This window comes from Anolis sagrei, chromosome 1 (genome assembly GCF_037176765.1).
Source record: "Anolis sagrei isolate rAnoSag1 chromosome 1, rAnoSag1.mat, whole genome shotgun sequence".
NCBI classification, from domain to species: Eukaryota; Metazoa; Chordata; class Lepidosauria; order Squamata; family Dactyloidae; genus Anolis; species Anolis sagrei.
Window position 1 is genome coordinate 234,843,976 of NC_090021.1, and position 19,537 is coordinate 234,863,512.

The 19,537-nt window shown below is 39.6% G+C and overlaps 1 long non-coding RNA gene across 1 annotated transcript; it reads right to left on the reverse strand.

The window, feature by feature from the left end:
- Positions 1-4,688: 4,688 nt before the first annotated feature.
- LOC137095380 (uncharacterized) lies at positions 4,689-12,852 on the reverse strand. Its single transcript, XR_010908832.1, has 2 exons — positions 11,941-12,852; positions 4,689-7,364 (listed from the first exon to the last, which is right to left on the reverse strand). It is a non-coding gene; the product is annotated as an uncharacterized lncRNA (long non-coding RNA).
- Positions 12,853-19,537: the final 6,685 nt, after the last annotated feature.

The window sequence follows — 19,537 nt, forward strand, 5'->3', positions numbered from 1 at the left end:
CTGAGGGGATTTCCTCCCAGCAGGACCCTGGACCTGCTTCCCAGATGTACAGTCCCCAACAGTTTCACAAGCACATACATTATATAGTTTTAAGTTCTTCTGAATGTCCTGGAACATAGCTGTGGCTGCAATCTACCAACATCCCAATCTGTATTACATACATATGTGAGCTTCCCTCCTTGTTCATTTATTATCAATTAATCATAAACATGAATACAGACAAAAGGAGACATTTCAAAGTCTTTTTAGTGCAAAAGCTCTACAGAAGAGGAATGTGGGGTTATCTTATTGTTTGAGGAACACTTCCCTCACACCTCCCCAGGGCTGCTGGGCTTAGCAATTGATTAGATTAATTCTTTAGGAATTTCCTGGCTCCAGGCAGTCTCTGAGGTTAGTCAGTGTGCAAGATCGTATCTCTGCAGCTGTGGAAGTTATATTGATCTGAAATATATATTTAATAATGTTTTAATTCATACTTTAGGGAAGGGAGTCATTTTTTATATAACAAATCACCCTGAAATTCATTTTAGAAGACATATCTCTAGAAGATTAAAAATGTTTTTGTCTATTTATGGCTACAATATTATACTTTTCTTGCTGGATGAAGGAACACATTACAGTCAGATCTCTGTATTTGCAGGTTTAAATTTTGCGGATCTGATTATTTATAAATTTAATTAAAATGTTCTCTTTAGATCCTTCAGTGTAACAACCCCTACCCCTGGACCCCAGAAGGTTCACCATAGAGAAACTAGAGTTTCCTAGAAAGATGTTCCCTTATGTGAAAAAACAAAATCACATTTCGTATTTACACAGTCTTGCCATGTCAGATCTGCTAGTGGCAGTCTCCCTCAGAGTTTATGTGGAGAAGACTGTCACTCTTACTGATAGTACTGTAAAATAATAATGTAAAGTAGAGATCAAACTGGCATGGGGAGAAGAAATAAACTCCCCTACCCAAGAAGACATGAAAGCTTCTATACCTTAAATCGCCTACTGTTGGGTGTAGCTAACAAAAGCTATCCTCAAACAGCTGGTTTATCATTCAATCTTGGAGCAGCTCTCAATTTGCCTGGAAAATCAAAGCCCCAACAACATCTGCAAAAATCAGCAAGGGAAGGCAACACTTCAGAGCAGAAGAGAAGAAAGCATTTTCATATTTTGTTCCTAATAAAATAGTGCCTGACTATTCTCCAATCCCCTTTTTTATAGTTCAGGGTACAAAGCCAGGGCCCTTCCGCACAGCCCTATAACCCAGAATATCAAGGCAGAAAATCCCACATTATCTGAGTGTGGACTCAGATAATCCAGTTCAAAGCAGATATTGTGGGATTTTCTGCTTTGATATTCTGGGATATAGGGCTGTGTGGGAGGGCCCATGGATTCATATCCTTGCATAGCCATGGGAAACGGCTGGGTCACTGCTTCTTAAACTATTGGTTCCAACCCCAAATGGGGTCCCCTTAGCTCAAGGTTGGTGTCCCAAATAATTTGGCTGCAAAAGTTTTTTTAATGTCAACTGGTGCCTATTGTGCAGTGTTTACAGTGGACTCTGCAGAAGAGGCTTCAGCTGTCCTTCACAAAAAGCAAAATCAGACTGTTTAGCAAGCCTTACAGATGCTGTTTTGTTATAAGTAAATGTTTGATTTTTATCTCTAAAAGACCAAAAAGGGTTGTGAATAGAAACGTTTAAGAACTCCTATATAGGTGACTTTTGGACTAGTCTCATTCAATCTTGCGAAGTCTTGCCTAGGATAAGTTTCCTTTCCAACACTTCAGGGAGGGAAACTGGGACACTTGGAGACACACAACCTCAGAGTGTTTTTAAAGTTATTAATGAGGAAGAATACACAAGCCAGGAGTGATAGTTTGCATTTGCCTGAGCCTCCTGGGAAAGGGCAATATTCTTCCCTCTCTCTCCTCTCCTTCCTCCTAATTAACTGCAAGCTAGTTTCACACTTTGAATTCAGTTTGAAGCCACTGAAGTAAGCCAGAGACAAAGTGGGAGAAAGAAAGTAAAAGTGGGACATTTAAAAAGCAACTGAAAAAGTGAAATGACAGAGGATTAATCAGGATTGTCTCTGACAAATTAGAGCAATTGAAGGTTATGGGATAGGATCACTTTAAGGAAGAGCTGACTTGAAGAACCGCAGTAACAAATGGACCAAGGCAGCATCTTTTGTTTTTTAGTTTTTAGTGCATGTGCTTTTTTAAAAAACTAAGACAAAATGTTGCAGTTTTAAATGTAGTTGCAAGCCACTTCAGGCAAAAAGCTGTGGTGAGTAATTAATATTTTAAACCACCAAAACAGATAATTTTGTATGCTTTAATGCTAGTTGCGGAATCAGTACTAAAATTGATTGACAGCAACCCAATACTAAAATTGCCAGTAGATGGCAGCAAAGAACACAGAAGGATAATTCAGTTGTCAAATGCTTTCCACCCCTTTCAGTTCAGTGAAGAACCCTTTTTGTTTAATAAACATACATGAGATTACCTGCTTATAGCTTAGAAACACTTACCAATAACAAGGTACTCTAAATGACCTCTAAATAATAAATTGCATTATGTTGCAATAATAACAAGAGATAGCCTCACTTCTTTTGTGATATAACAGTGACATTTAGTTCCTTATTTAGTTACGAAGTGGAAGGGTGGAGCAATAAATGCCATGTTATTCAGGTGCTGTCCCCTTGTATTTTATGGGTGGTGAAGCAAAGAGCAATAGAAGGAAAATGTGCTCTCCCTGCAGGTCAGCAGCTTGGAAGTTTTAGTTTCCAAGCCAATATTATTACTTAAATTCATTTATATATGAACATTTATTATCAGTTCATACTTCATCTGAAGAATTGGGTTAAATATCCATAAAATCATATGTGAAAAGAAATAACAGGTACTGCAACATTCCCTTTTCTTTCCACCTCCTTCCTTCCACCTCTTATGCTGCAAACTGCCTTCTGAAACTGCATTACATAGCAGTGTAGATGGGGCCTCAGATTGTTACAAATAAAGATGTTACTTATAATTACTGTATATACTCGAGTATAAGCCTAGTTTATCAGCCCCTTTTTTAGGCTGAGAAAGCTTCCCTCAGCTTATACTCAAGTCAAGGTTATTTATTCTTTTACTCTGCTATTAGTATTATTTTATTACATTTATTATTTTACTCTATTATTATTATATTTACATTATTTTGCTCTATTATTATTCTATTTATTATTTTGCTCTATTATTATTACATTTACAGTATTTTACCCAATTATTATTATTATTACAGTTATTATTTTAATCTATTTATTATTATTATTACATTTACAGTATTTTACCCTATTATTACTACATTTATTATTTTACTCTATTATTACTGTTTTTATTGCATTTTCATTATTTTATTGCATTTTCATTATTTTACTCACCTGTTTGGGCTGAAAAATGCGGTATAGAAATAAAGCAAATAAATAAATAACTCTATTATTTTTATTATTTTTATTATTTTAATAATAAGTACATTTACATTGAAGGAGGTTAGAATAATTATTTAATAAGAGTTGGACAGTCATATCTTAAATTACAGTTTTATGTAAATATTCAGAAACATTTAGTCTATTGATGCTTCAATTAATGTAATTTTATTGGTATCTATTTTTATTTTGAAATTGACCCATAAGTGGATGCATTTCCCACCCTCGGCTTATACTCAAGTCAATATGTTTTCCCAGTTTTTGTGATAAAATTAGGTGCCTCGGCTTACATTCGGGCTGGCTTATACTCAAGTATGTACGGCAGTTAATTTCAAGGTCTAGTCCTCTTCTATGCTCAGCCTGTGTGTTTTAAATATATACCCAATATTAGAAAGCCACCATACGCTTCTGTGATCAGCTTCAAAAGACAATTAAACTCAAGTAAGTGTCACATTGGCCTTGGAATTTCTTACTATTTGTAAAAGTTATTTTTTATTATCAAGTAAATTTTATTATCAAGTAAATAATTCACAATTCAAAGTGGAAGGAAAAAGGGAGAGGGGCCGACCAAGGGCAAGATGGATGGATGGCATCCTTGAAGTGACTGGACTGACCTTGAAGGAGCTGGGGCTGGTGATGGCCGACAGGGAGCTCTGGCGTGGGCTGGTCCATGAGGTCACGAAGAGTCGGAGACGACTGAACGAATGAACAACAACAACAACAAATAATTCACCTATTTTTTAAATTCGCCATTATGTGGTATATCTATAGATTTTCGGAATTCACCATTATATGTGTGTGCGTGTGTGTGTGTACATATGCTATAGCACATAATGAATTCTGAAAATATATAGGTATACCACATAATGGCATTGGGGTCTTGCTTCAGGGCAGGTGTTGGCAACTGGGGAAGCATACAGGGCCTTATTAGACCCCAGGAGATATTTTTCAGAATTCACTTATATCCATTCTTGCTGCCTCAATATTAGATTGTAGCTCTTCATAACCTCCCTGCTCACTAATCACTTTATACGAGTGTTTATGCCTCTTTTTCTTCCAACACAAACTTCTCCAAAACAACCCTCATCCAGTGATCTCCAGGAGTCACCAGGTCAATACCTTCACGTTGTCTTTGTAGGGGCAAAAACCAAAAAGATAATCCACAAATCCAAAATCCAAGAGCAGATTGCCCCTTCCCAAGGAGGGCGAGGAAGGACACCACGAAAGTTGAATCTTTAAAACTGCAAAATGCTATTTATTGCGCAGCTGAAGCAATAGTGACAAACATGCATATGGGTATGCAATAAAGGGGTTTGTCCAACCTAAAGTTGGTTGCATTGATTATTTATGACTTTCATTAAAACAGTTTGATTGGTACATAGAAATCAATCATCTCATTGGTTCCCAAAGATAAATCATTTCATTGGTCTAAGTTAGCTATGCAGTTGTTCATTAGTTGTTTGTGATTTTGATTGACATTATGGCACACGTGGGATCCTAACAATGGCACAGCTATAATATAACTATGGTCCATTGTTCTCTGACCATGACTGTATCGTATCTGTTAGTCTGTTGCAAACATGGCTTCAGAGCGACTGGGAAACTTGGGGGTTCTATCTAGCAAACAGCTAGCTGGTTTTGTCCGGATATGTTGTTACCCTTGAATAGTAACTTCTTCTTTGGAGCACTGATTTCTCAAACAATCAGCATTTTCTGTGAACAAAGGCCTACTGCAGAAATAGGCCAATATGGCAGTAAATCATGACATATGGGCATTGGGAATATATCTGAAAATTACCTTTTTAAAACCACGTCCCTTCCATTCCACACTTTTTCTCTTTTGCTGAGATGAAATCTTTTCAGCGAAGCAAATCAAGCAGGTTTTACAAAAGCAGAGCAAAAAAGCAGTTAATCTTATTGTTGCACAATGACCCCTTATTTTTGACCAATCATTTGTGTCCACTTGGGATGTTTCTTTTACCCTAAGGATGTATATTCTGTTGTCATCCTAACTGGGTTGACATCCAAGAGTTCTATCTGTTCAGTCTTTTTAGGGGCCAAGGCTGAGGGCAGCGTAACTCTATAAACACATGTTATCAAAGTGAAGCAGCACAATAATATCAACAGCATCATGATAATTGCAATTTCAGACATAACTAAATCTTTTAACCATTGCAAGTCAAGCACCCATGATGTGAGCCACCCCTGCCAATCTGAGTCTTCAGTGTATGTGAAACTGATTGTGTTGACTATTTGGTGTATCTTGGAAACATTCTCATTTTGCAACGAAATGCATAGACCTCCTTCTCTGAACAGGTGGTCTACTGTCAATCTGTGTTGCATTCGGGTGTCTTATTTGGAGGGATTCCAATCTTTATTATTATGTAGTTTGCCAGTTTCTCTAGTTGTGCAGAAATGCGCCAGTTAGTGCTATCCCAATCTATGGAAACAAGATTGCACCAATTCTTTGTGATTCTGTCAAGTATGTATTGTCAGTGTTGTATTGTTATGTGTCACTGTGTGCTCCTTTAAACTCTGGCCCATCCATATTGTTTTGTCTCATGCCCCAAGTGGCTGTTGTATATCAAAGAATCTCAATCTCGCAGGAATCAGGGATTTCAGTTGCACATGTGCCATTCCAGACTGGGGCAGTATCTTTCCTTTCTGCCCAACTTCTGTAAATATAATAGTGTCCTGGCCAATCTTGCCAGCGACTTTGTATGCATGTTGCAATGTAATGCGGAATCGTCTGCACATGTCAAATTCTGTTTGGTTGTATACGTCTGTGTCCTGTGTATCTGACAGGAGTACTGTGGTGTCGCATCTAGGGTATTGTCCCACTTGGACATGGGGCATGATAAGATGTCTTTGTAAGTGATGTTTGGGCTGAGCTAAGTGGTGCACAAAGGTGTACAAAAAGTCAAGGGGGATGAAGACCTCCCCTTTTTCAAAATGAATTAACTGGGGTCATCTGTATGATCAGTTGTCTGTTGTGTGGTGTTTGGAAAGCGGGCTGATTGTAAGTAACATACCCAACAGTCCCGTGCTTGCAATTTTTCTGCAATGGCATTTACCAACTGGTGGAGCATGTCCTTCTCCCATCCTGCTGTAATAGGGTGTGGCATCAGGCTGTAAATGACATCATCTCTGTCTCTTTCCAAAACATAATTCTAAACACTTGGCTGAAATAGCACAAACAAATGAAAGCTTATCAAGCTAGCAATCAAAACTAAACGGTATCAATCACCACTTTAACAATTCAGCAACATAAATCAATCAATTTGAGAAAGGATATAGTCTTCAGTAAAATTTTGATCAAGTCCAGTTCTTGCTGTCAGCGGCCCAAATGTGGCCATGCACATATGTATCAAATCCAGTCCTCATCAGGCCCAAATGTGGCTGCACACATCTGTATCCAACTTTCATGTCCTTTCAGTCTCTGGCATACAAAAGCAATCTGAGTCAAACTGGGGGTGTGTTCCCCTTCTTGATTGAAGAAATGAGTCTACTAAATTCCAGGTAAAATGAAGAAAGTCTCTAAGTCCAAAAAGTCTCTGTATCTAGCAAAGTCTCTAGTCTCTAAAGTCAGTCTCTGTGTAAAGAAAGTCTGTATCCAGGAAAGTCTTTAAAATAAAATCTTCATATCTCACAAGTCTTTAGCTCATCCTACCCAGTTGGTGGTGGTTTGGCTCCTGCGTTTTGCACTCCTGATTTGGGTGGGCTTGGTTCCTGTGTTTTGGACTCCCATTAGGCTTTCCAGGCTAGCAGTCTCGCTCTACCCAGTTGGTGGTGGTTCGGGTAGGCTTGGCTTTCCAGGCTGGCAGTGGTGCCTTTCGGATATCCAATTTAGGAACAGGGTCTCATCCAATTTTAGGAATTGGGTCCCATACAGGAGCTCAGGAGCTGAAAGAGATAAGCAGAAAGATAATGAGAGGAAAGGGGGAGGGGGATACTGATTACCCATCTGTTGAAGTCTTTTTGGCCAGTTCTGTCGTCAGCTCCATCAACATCCTTCGCTTCTACATCCATTGGCGGGCCTCTACGATCTCCCACTCTGAAGTCCTCTCGACCAATCTCCATCCTTTTTAAACAATTCTCCACGGTTTTCCCCACGATTCATCTCACAGTTCCTCTCCACGATTTATCTCATAGTTCCTCCATCCATCTGCTGTAGGCAATCCTTTAGCAATGTATACTGGCACTCTCGGTTGTCCATTCCATCTGCGACCTGCTTTTCCAACTTAAACAGTAAACTGTAAAAATGTCTCTTGAGCTGTTAACTGGCAATGTCTCTCAAATTTGGCAAAAATCTCTGGGGCCTTTTGCTAGGCATTGTCTCTTAAATCTGGCAAAAATCTCTGGGCAAGCTGCCCTATCTACCTGTTGTAATGTCCCGTTCCAGAATTACCTCTTTCAGTAACTTTGTAGAGGAATTTGGGCCAAAATAGCAAAATTTGTAGAGGTACTTTGCCCTATGTTTGAAGAAAAACTGTGAAGTTAGTCACTTTGGGCTAAGAACTATAACTCATGTCCAACGTTATTGTATCCACATAAAAAATCAATTCTGCTGTTAAAATCAATTATAAGGTTTCTTTTGAACTAATTATAAGGTTTCTTTTGAACTAAATGTCAAACAAAAAACAATGTAAAGAGTTCTGTCCATCAACCAATGCCTCAATCTATCTATACGCAAGCTGCGGCTTGACTTTTAAAAAGGCAAGGTTTTTTTTTTTCAACTTAAGACATGTTCTCTGCTGTGACCATGTTGCAGTTTTCACTTATTTCTAACATAAAAGCACTATAGTCATTCCATAGCCATCTGAAGAAAAGGCCATCCTCCAATGACAACAGAGGTTAGGGAAGGAGGGGTTGGATTCTCCTTCAAAAGAAAATGCATTTATAAATCCCACAACCTCTATTTAGCTGTTGTTCTGGGACAAAATCAGACTCTCTAATCAAAAACTTTCTGGCACAAAACAATTTTAGACACAAATCCTGTGCCTCTTTCCAAGAAAGGTTGCTGGGAAACAAAATAAAAACTTTAAACTCATAACCTTGAGGATTTTTTTTTGGTCGTGTCAGGAACGACTTGAGAAACTGCAAGTCGCTTCTGGTGTGAGAGAATTGGCTGTCTGCAAGGTCGTTGCCCAGGGGATGGCCGGATGATTTGATGTTTTTATCATCCCTGTGGGAGGCCTCCCCCACGTCCCCGCAATGGGGAGCTGGTGTTGACAGAGGGAGCCCATCCGCCTCTCCCGGGACTCGAACCTGCAACCTGTCGGTCTTCAGTCCTGCTGGCACAGGGGCTTAACCCACTGTTCCACCAGGAGGCACCTTGAGGATACCTGCCATAGATGCAGGCAAAACATCAGGAAAGAATGCTTCTGGAGCATGGCCATTCAGCCTGAAAAACTTATAATAACCCAAACTTTGAACTTTTTGTCCACACACAGATGTAACTTTCCCCTTTTGGCACAAGCCTCAAAATGTCCCAATCTGCAAGGAGTTAATGTCCAACAGCAGTCCATAGAGAAGGGAGGGCAAAATGAAGCATTTTCCCCTTTGAACCAGAAAGCTACAAGGAGCTCTGGTAAACATTCATAAATTTGAACACAAAAAAATCCAAAACGGTATTAGATACTTTAAAAATGTACCATTCATAACCATTGTTCTCTCTTCTGCCAGAGAATGGCAAGACAACACCATGTTCTTTTCCAGTTATCTCTCTTCTGGCTCTGTAAAGCAGGAGCCCTCCACATAGCATCCATTTTAAAACGACTCTTAAAAAAACATTTTAAAACTCCGGCACATGACTTTATCCTCTCATGACAGGCAGTTGCCTTAAAGATAAGAATTATTTCCATGTTCTTGAGCAAAAATAAAGTTAGAACTTCAGTTTTAAAAATGCACTCTTAAAACACAGTCAATCCATTCCATTTGATCTCATCCTAGCTGGTACCAATCTAAGTTCTTATCTCTATAACATACTGTACATTCAGGGCATTGTAAAATATCAGTTTCTAACAATTCTTAAACAGCCTGCTTTTAAACATTTTTAACACAGACAATGAGTTTCTATCAGTCTTCAAATTTTTCATTTTGATGTGCCCTGGCCTCTTTCAGTGCTTGAAAAACTCTTTTGGCCAGTCACAACCCTTGACACAACCCTTGACATCAGGTTTTTTTTTCTCTTTTTTTCCCCACACAGTTATTTATACAGCCCATGCAGGCAAATTTTCATGTTTTCAAAAGATACATATTCATAATGCAAGACTCATTTTTCCCCATAGACACAGAACAAATCAGGATTTTAACCATTTCAGAAGATGTCACATCGCATAATATTCATTCTCCAAATTCACACACATTCAATCTGCAAAGGATAGGCTGGTTAGTGGTTAGTGGTTAGGCCTTTTACACATTCACACACACAGAGAGAAACCTAGTTCACACACACACACACACGCACCCACACAAACAAGCTTCCCGAGGTCAGCTTCTGCATAAACATAAAAATTCAAAACAATTATTGAAAACATCAAACATTTAAAGATCACCCATTTTGTCATAATACACATTCTTCTTACATTTTAAGAACACAGCTTTTCAAATTGCAGCATTAGGGGTGTGTTGCTAAATATCAAAAAGACACATTTCGAACATAAATTCATTTTCCACTATTAACATTCTATATTTACTTTTCAACTCAACATGTCTGAGTGTCTCTCGTTCCCAGCCTTCATTTCATCAATGGAATCTGCAGAATTTCAAACTCAGTCCCGTATCATTTAGGCACACATACAAGGTCAAAATAGCCAAATCACCTGCCAACTTTTCAGGCAGTCTTACAGGCAGTCTTACTTTTAATATATTTTTTCCATGCCAAAGTTCAGGACACAAAGCTCTCTTTTTACACATCATTGTATTCCACATTCCTATCTTCTCCCAAGCACTTGAACGAGTCCCCCCATTTGAAACAACAATAATCCATCTACACAAGACAGTTCTCAGTTTCTCTTTAAAATCTTTTCATTCAGCACTCTTGGAAAACTAAATTAGGTATTCATTCTTTTTACACAGCGGTGCTTGCACAAATCTCAACCCAGTGTTGCAACACATAGATAATCTTTGCTGCCACTCACTCAGGATCACATGTGCACATCACAAATACCTCCAACAACACAAGGTCTCATAGAACCTAGTTTCCAGGGAATTTCACACAATTGACAATTCCCAGGGAGTATCTTGCATAATTTTCTCAAATCGGGAATTGATTCTTATTGGACATTGCTTGATGGAAACTGGCATTTCTTTTATTTGGCAGGTAAGGGTGTAGTTGTCTCCTCTAACTCCCATCTCCATGGTCCCATCACTTTCAAAGGCTAGACTTGCTCTCATCTTGCATAAAGGAGTTTTGCTTTGTTGTGATCCCATCCTGACTGGCTGCGTCTGTGGGTGACTTCCTTGGGGTTTTGATGGTAAAAGGAAGCCGGTGCTACTGTGCGACAGAGGCCGCTTTTTGGAGCTTGTGGGAGCTGCTTTTTGGAGCTTGTGGGAGCTGGGAGCTGGGCTGGGAGCTGGGAGCCACTGAAGGCTGGCTGCTGAGCTGTTATAGGAAAGCAGCAAGGAGGCTTGTGTCTCTATGCAGGGGATCTCTTGGAGTACAGAAAAAGGCAAACAACTGTTCCATTCAAGGAAGGGCCCCTAAAAATGCAAGATTCATGTCTTTTATAACATCTCACTGCTTCTGTCACCCTTTGACTCAAGCAAACACAAATACTATTTCTCCCTTTCAAACAGGTGGCTAGAATCCAAAGTTTTTGCATAAAATTCAAATCACACAACACAACATCAAAACAGCTTCTTTCATTCTTTCCTTTCCAGAATCACTGAGGCGAAGCCCTCTCCAGCCTCAGAATGCACACTCAAGATCCAACACAGAACCTTTGCAACTAAATCAGCACCTCAACACAATTTAACAGTTTGCAATAACGTTGAAATCAGTACAGATGAATTTGAAATCTCAGCAATTGCAATACATTTCAACGCAAAAGTTTAAGACATCAACATTAGTAAAAAAAAACATCAGCATAGGCAGTTTGTCATTTCATTTTTTTTTTTAACTCGACATCACATCAATCTTAAATCCTCCACATAAGTGTGGAAACAAGACATTTAGACCTTGTGCACATGGAAACGCACACACAAGTGGCCAATCACCCCACGTTTCTATAGGATTTCGGCTGGGTTATGTTTGATGGATTTTTTCTTTTTTTTCTTTTTTTCTCCAGCCAGTACTGAAAGTTAGTTCCTTTGGGAAGTGGAGTCAGAGCATCCGAGTCCACTCTCCCCCACACTCTAGTCCAAAGGATGTTTTTTTACTGCAGCTAATAGAAACTTCCCGCTAACTATACGAGTGTGGTCTCAACAATTCACTTCATCTCATAGCTTCAACAAATTCAATTCATCTCATACTTACCCTTCCCCGAAGCTTTTGCAGTAATTCAACCAGGCTCGGCCCACTCTTGGGCGGCAAGCCAAAAGATGGAGAATCCGGCGGCTGGGCCCAAGCACACACGCAGATGACTCCTTCCCTTCTCTTGCCGCCAAGAGATAAGCACCTGAGCCGGAGGCCCCAAATGCCTCTCTCGGCTAGTGCCTTCCAAAAAGAACGCCCTCAAATATGCAACATCTCGGTGGAACCTCCAGAAAATGTAGGGGCAAAAACCAAAAAGATAATCCACAAATCCAAAATCCAAGAGCAGATTGCCCCTTCCCAAGGAGGGCGAGGAAGGACACCACGAAAGTTGAATCTTTAAAACTGCAAAATGCTATTTATTGCGCAGCTGAAGCAATAGTGACAAACATGCATATGGGTATGCAATAAAGGGGTTTGTCCAACCTAAAGTTGGTTGCATTGATTATTTATGACTTTCATTAAAACAGTTTGATTGGTACATAGAAATCAATCATCTCATTGGTTCCCAAAGATAAATCATTTCATTGGTCTAAGTTAGCTATGCAGTTGTTCATTAGTTGTTTGTGATTTTGATTGACATTATGGCACACGTGGGATCCTAACAATGGCACAGCTATAATATAACTATGGTCCATTGTTCTCTGACCATGACTGTATCGTATCTGTTAGTCTGTTGCAAACATGGCTTCAGAGCGACTGGGAAACTTGGGGGTTCTATCTAGCAAACAGCTAGCTGGTTTTGTCCGGATATGTTGTTACCCTTGAATAGTAACTTCTTCTTTGGAGCACTGATTTCTCAAACAATCAGCATTTTCTGTGAACAAAGGCCTACTGCAGAAATAGGCCAATATGGCAGTAAATCATGACATATGGGCATTGGGAATATATCTGAAAATTACCTTTTTAAAACCACGTCCCTTCCATCTTAGAGTGATTCCAGAAGACACTTGCATCATGTCACTGCTTTGCTGCCTTCACTGAATGTAATGGGGGCTTCACAAAGTGTTCACTTGTAACCCTATATTATTTTTCTACCATCTCTTCCATCTTTATCTAGTGGGGAAAATCTGAGATGGGAGGAGAAAAAAGACACAGTGCCTTCTATTTCTGAGTGACAGGAGATCTGTCTGGAAATACCCTTGCGCAAATAGAAGATGTGAAGGAAAGATGCCTCAATTATCCTTTAATTAGCTTTTAACCTCTGTATTCAAATTTTTTTAAAACTGCACCCTGGTTTAAAATGCCTGGGAGTCACTTTGGATCCTGCTTAGGGAGAAAGGCAGGATATAAATTAAACCAACAAACCTTGAGGCCTCATGAAAGATGGCTGCACATCAGCTTTGCAAGATGAGGAAAGCTCAGCAGCAGTCATTCCACAGCAGTCATTTTTTTCTTTTTTGCCTTTTTGAAGACATTTGTATGTCAGGGAGGCGGTGAGTTGAACACACTGTTATCTTTGTAGGTGGTTCTGGGAGATTTGGAGTGATTTGGGGCAAAAAAAACCAAAAACCCCCACCCATCTATTGGTGGTGTTGCATCCAAGTACTAACCAGGGCTGACCCTACTTAGCTTCCAAAATCCATCAAGACCTGGTACAATTCTGGTACTTTACACAAATAAATATAATTTTCCAACAAGATCAACACCTGTTTTAGATTTTAAAGGCCAGACTACGCTTTTGAGACCTCTGCCAGGAAACTTTCCCCCAAAAGAGAGAATAATTTATATACGATACTTCACTGAACAACTACGATGTGCAGGAATAAGATAGAAATGGGGCTTCCCTGTTAAAGATTGCTTTAGCACATTACAGGCTGTATTCCAACTCTTATAACCATCTGTAAGATGCAAAACTATTCCTTGCTAAGTGGAATATAAATCCAGCAGCAGACTAAAAATAGCATAAAGAGACAGAAACCATCAGCAACAGCACATCATAATGTAAAGACATAACAGGATATTGTGAACACAAAAAGACAGTAATTTCAAAGTAGTTTATGGAAATCCAGACAATAACACCAGAATTTTACTGGAGTATCTTATGGTGCTGCTTACAGTCTGTTAATTGAGTTTAAAATGATAGGGAGAGAGCTAGGAGAAATTAAATGTATTTTCAGAAGTACTTTTTTTCCTGTAAAGAGGGAGTTGTTAGACGTGGGATGTAAAACTTAGTTTCCAAGATGCTGTATTATTAATATTATTTCAAAATACAAAGGGAGGGAATGATGGCAGTAATTTATTTATTTTACTTATTTACACTTTGTTTTATACCCCACTCTTTTTCTCCCTCATTGAGGGACTCATCACACTAGAGAATGAATCCACTTTAAATCTGGTTTCTGCCTCCTGCAGAATTCTGGGGTTTGTAGTTTAGGGAGGAGCCTTTAACAGCCTCACTAAATTACAAACCATGGAATTCTGCAGGAGGCAGAAACCAGATTTAAAGTGGATTCATTCTCTAGTGTGGTGAAGTAATCAGAGCGGCTAACACTCGGCAACAATTCGATGCCTTTCAAACCTAGGACAATACAAACTCAAAATACATATAAATCAAACACACATAAATTTTGACACCTCATATACAGTAAAACAACAGTACATAATAAAATAATATTAAAAACCAACCATATTAAGAACCAGCTCCATCTCGTAATACAGAGGGTTAGATATGATTGCTAAACCTGCCAGCAATAAAATAGTTTGCATCACAGGCAGAGAAAATGTCATCTTTCCTCAAAAGGTATACAAAGTACGGTATTTGACAGCCACTAATGGAATGCTGAGCTTCAAGATTCTTAGGATCTTTTTTGGCTGTCAGAGGGAGTATAGTCTATAAACAATGGCTCTCTTCTTTATACAACCTCTTTAGCCTTCTGTGGATTGGAAGGTTGAAAATAGAAGATGAAGTTGTACAAGACACACTGGAAATTATTTACTCAGAGAACATGGAACACAATTTACCTGTCTTCAAGGAGAATTGTGTTCTAATGCAGAAAACCTTTAAAGAACACTGGGACACAATATTAAACAAGAGATTTAACAGTTGAAGTAACCATTTCTTTAATCTATGATGTTACTCACTCATAGCAACAGCTATGGCTAGACAATATTTTCCTTGAAAAATTTTAATGGCTTTTACTTAACTTGGGGTTACTTGTGTAGTAGACAAAAATTGCTTAAAGGCACAGGGATGGTCAAGGTGGAAATCCGAGGCAGATCTGGGAAAAAACATCCAGAAGACAAATTGATGCTCCACAAAAGCAAGCTATACGTAAGAGTGGTGAGAAGGCATTGCTTAAACAAATCCACATCAAAGCCCCATGGGAGATTGCAAAAAGACGTGTGGCAAACACAACAGACTTGTAGGAGGAGATACTTATCTGCTCTCAGGAGACCGATATTGTACTTTTCAGTTTTGCTACATATATGTGATGCATGGTACAAAGTCAGCAGTGCCCATTGCCAGATCATTCCCACAACAGAGCATGGTGACGGCATGTTGTGGGGATTGAAAAATAGACCGGGCTAGGAGCTGGATGAATGGGTCAAAATACAGGGGATTCTGGAGGAAATTGTTTTGTTTGCAAGGGACCTGTGGCTGGATGGAATCTGACCTTTTTCCAGGAGAATGACATTAAACAGAATCCAAGCAACACTGGGTTGTTTAAAAATAATAATGTAAACTACCCCATCAAAGCCCAGACCTCAGTCCAACTGCTAATCAGCAACCGATCTCATCCAATGTGACACAGATTAAGCAATTTTGCCAGGAAGAATGGGCAAAAATGGAAGGATCCAGATGTGCAAAGCTGATGATGTCTTATCCAAGACACAAAGCTGTAATTGAGGCCAAAGGTGCTTCTATTATTATTTATTCATTTTTATCCCGCTTTTCTCCCATTGGTGGGATTCAAAGCTGTGTACAATAGTTAAAAGCAAAAGAAATTACATAGCACAAAAATCAGTAAAGCATCTCAAAACACTTTATCTCAGCCTCAGAAGAAGAAAATGGCAAGCTTCCTCTGAGTTAAATTCAACAACAACAAAAAGCCCTAGGAGAGAACTGCCATAAGTGAAAGTCAATTTGAAGCCACATTACAGCAACAGGTTCAAAACTGTGCCCTGCACAAGGAAAGAAAAGCAGGAAAATGCATACGTTAGCAAAATTTAGTAGAACTTGTACTTTCCAAAAGTAACCTCAAAACTCCAACCAAAACACAGGTTTAGGGTCAATAGCTCTGGGCAAGAAGCAGAGACTGTTCATTCATCTCCATGTCATTCTGGGAAATCTAAGACCATTATCTCTGGAGGAAAGGGCTCGTAGTTCTGTAGAGAATTACAGTTAAGTCCTCACTGGCCTGAAGAAGAATGTATGACTTCAACTTAGAGATGTATTTTTTCATCCTTGTGAAAGCAGTGATTCTGAATAATCAGCAATATTAATAAAATAAACACACAATGGTGGCACCTAATATGTAAGGAATAATTCTATAAATCCCTGTATTAAGTGAGAAAAGACAGTGCTCGATATCTGGATACATATTTCTTGGTTTTGTGGGCCTGCTTCCTTTCCCCTCACACTATTACCTTTCAAGGAAGTATGGCAACACTGTCCAAGATCAATCCAGGGGAGAGAAAAATGTTTATTTTACTGAAACTTTATCTGATTCTTCCTCAATTTTTATTTATTTATTTATTTATTTATTTTATCGTGTCAGGAGCAAACCAGACAGTTGTATTTTATTTTTTTAAACAAACAAGCAAGCAAACAAAATACAAAGTTTGCGAGCTTGGTAGTTGATTAAATGTCCTTTGACCAGTATCTGGCCACTTGGAGTGCCTCTGGTGTTGCTGCAAGAAGGTCCTCCATTGTGCATGTGGCAGGGCTCAGGTTGCATTGCAGCAGGTGGTCTATGGTTTGCTCTTCTCCACACTCGCATGTCGTGGATTCCACTTTGTAGCCCCATTTCTTAAGATTGGCTCTGCATCTCGTGATGCAGAGCACAATCTGTTCAGCGCCTTCCAAGTCGCCCAGTCTTCTGTGTGCCCAGGAGGGAGTCTCTCATTTGGTATCAGCCATGGATTGAGGTTCTGGGTTTGAGCCTGCCACTTTTGGACTCTCGCTTGCTGAGATGTTCCAGCGAGTGTCTCTGTACATCTTAGAAAACTATTTCTTGATTTAAGTCATTGACGTGCTGGCTGATACCCAAACAGGGGATGAGCTGGAGATGTCATTGCCTTGGTCCTTTCACTATTGGTTGCTACTTCCCGGCGGATGTCAGGTGGTGCAATGCCGGCTAAACAGTGGTGTAGGACAATGAGCAGTGCACATGGTTCTAAATTTCATGTTACAGATTCCTTTTACAGTATAGCCCCTGTACTCACAGGACTGGTATCAGTAGTTTTGTTTATCTACATTCAGCAAAGTATAGGCATTTTTCAAATCCTCCAGAGTGCCTCTGTGGTATTATTGGGACAGACGTTCTTCGGTTTTAATAGGGTTCAATATTATCCATAGTTTTGTGTTCACAAAGTTTGGGAATGTATTCTTCACAGATACGGAGGTTGTGTTGTATTGCTGAAAAGGTAGTAAAAGAGTATGGAATATATTTGAATCCAAAGGGAAGCTACTCCTTCATCTCCATTTGGTGCAGAGTAGCTGAAAACGCTCAGGTTTACTTCTGCTCCAAGAGGCAGAACTGCATCCACAACTTTCGTTGTTGTTCTGGACTTAGGGTGGGGATGTTGCAGGAGAGGATAATGAATACCCCTTTTTAACCACAACATCAAAAAGAAAAAATATACATTTCCATAATCAAGGGTAATTATAGCCTATGTCACTAACAGCCTAAGAAAGCTGATTTCAGCATTTTACAACATTAACACATGTTCATCCAGCCTACTGAAAAAAAGATTTGGAGTTAACCCCTGTTTTGCTTGTTGGTCTATGTAAAGTTTGATGATGTAAACACTGAACATTAAGTTACTGATTACTTTAGGTAGTCAGTTATCTAGTCAGTTCCCATACCTTCTTTTATTTGACAGCTGGGAATCAGAAGCCCTTGCCAATTCTGCTGAAATCACCCAGAGATCTGTAAGTGGATCCTGATGTTCTGGGAAGAACAAAATATAGCTCATAAATCTTACATGGTTTAATATGAAAAGGGTAACCAACATGTTCAAGGAGCTGGAACAATTCCCTTATAAGGAATGTCTGAGTCTTAGGAGGGAAAACCTGAGTGGGAAGGAATTCTGATGAAATTTTGTCTTTTTCTGTCCAGAATTTGGGATCATCCACTGAAGTGAATGGTGGGAAATTGAGGAAAGTCCAAAGGTGTCTTTCTTGATGAAACATAGTTAAAAGTGTGGAACACACTACTATAATGTAGTGATGGGCACTAGCTTGGAGAGTTTTAATGGCAACTAACTTTTGAACCAGTGGTTCTCAACCTTTCTAATGCTGTGACCCCTTAATACAGTCCCTCATGTTGTGGTGACCCCCAACCATAATATTGTTTTTGTTGCTACTTCATAACAGTCATTATACTACTCTTATAACATAATGTAAATATCTGATATGCAGGATGCATTTACATTCACTGGACCAAACTGGGCACAAATACCCAATACGCCCAAATGTGAATGCTAGTGGGGTTTGGGGGGGGGGGGGGGGAGAATTGATTTTGTAATTTGGGAGTTGTAGTTGCTGGGATTTATAGTTCACTTATAATCAAAGAGCATTCTGAACTCCACCAGCAATGGATTTGAACCAAACTTGGCTCCCATGACCAATGGAAAACACTGGAAGGGTTTGATGGGCATTGACCTTGAGTTTGGGAGCTGTAGTTCACCTATATCCAGAGAGCACTGTGGACCATGCAGTGGTGGATCTGGACCAAACTTGGCACTAATACTCAATATGCCCAAATGTGAACACTGGTGCAGTCTGGGGAAAATAGATCTTGACATTTGGGAGTTGTAGTTGCTGGGATTTAAAGTTCATTACAATCAAAGAACATTCTGAACTCCACCAACAATAGAATTGGCTCAGACTTCCCACATGGAATCCCCATGACCATCAGAAAATACTGTGTTTTCTTATGGTCTTTGGCGACCCCTCTGACACTCCCTCGCGACCCCCTCAGGGGTCCCGACCCCCAGGTTGAGAAACACTGTTTTGAACTGTGGTGTTGGAGGAAAATTCTGAGAGTGCCTTGGACCGCAAGAAGATCCAATGAGTCTATACTCCAGGAAATAAAGGCCGATTGCTCACTGGAGGGAAGGGCATTAGAGGCAAAGATGGAGTACTTTGGCCATATAATGAGAAGACAGGAAAGCTTAGAGAAGATAATGATGCTGGGCAGGCATGTAGCTGGGGAGGGGGCTTGAGGGGCTTCAGCCCCCTCCCTCTGCCCCCGAAATTCTCAGGGTGGTCCACGAGAAGGCCTTACTGGTACATTATTTAAACTGTTACGTTTATTTATATCATGATCTGATCACCATGCTCAATATATCCCATATGCATGGGATATATTGAGCCCCACAGAATCAAAATCCTAGCTACGGGCCTGAAAGAAAAAGGAAGAGGGGCTGACCA